Source organism: Orycteropus afer, unplaced genomic scaffold (assembly GCF_000298275.1).
Source record: "Orycteropus afer afer isolate SDZICR_OR568_19922 unplaced genomic scaffold, OryAfe1.0 scaffold00122, whole genome shotgun sequence".
Classification (NCBI taxonomy): Eukaryota; Metazoa; Chordata; class Mammalia; order Tubulidentata; family Orycteropodidae; genus Orycteropus; species Orycteropus afer.
The window spans coordinates 8,483,624-8,484,404 of record NW_006921709.1 but is presented as its reverse complement, the minus strand read 5'-3'; positions in this window follow the sequence as shown (position 1 = coordinate 8,484,404).

Here is a 781-nt window from a genome sequence, read left to right as displayed (position 1 = left end):
TGAGGATTCTGACCCTAGGACTCCTAGGCTTTAATCTTTAGGGAAGTAGACCACCTGCCGCAGGTGGGTTCAAATTGCCAACCTTTTGGTTGGCAGGTGAGCTCTCAACCACTGCCTTAAGGAAAACCACAGTGATGCCTAATGGCCTCAGAGACTCTGCCCTAGAGATAGAGAGCCACTGGGCAGTGGGAATCCTGCCAACTGAAACACTCATGTTTCAGCTCCAGCAGGAACACAAGTCAATGGGGCACGTTGTCTCATTTTTCAACAGGAGTTGGAGATTTAGATTTTCTGTATCAATTTTCCCACTTCCTAAAGTTCTCCGCTGATTATAATTTTTGAAAACACTGCAGGACTAAGCAGAGTACTGTGGACCACATCCAGGCCATGAGCTGGGCTATGTTGCAGCCTATCCAATATTAAGTAGTCCTTATCCTTCTAGGTATTGAGGGAAGAGCTACAACACTTGAAGATATTTTTAATTTGCAACAAACATGACGGAAGAAGGAGAGACTCAGCTCAGAGTTTTCCTTACCAAAAAACCAAAACCAAACTAACTGACGTAGAGTCGGATCCGACTCATACCACCTCTCCTTGGGTTTCCCAGGCAGTATCTCTACTATCTCTATGGCCTTCTGATTAGTAGTCAAATGCCTTAGGCATTATGCCACCAGAGCTCCTATATATAGTATAGGAGGCATTTGACCGCTAACCAGAAGGCTGGTGGTTCAACCCACCAGCAACTCCTCAGAAGGAAGGTTGGGCAATCTACTTCCATAGT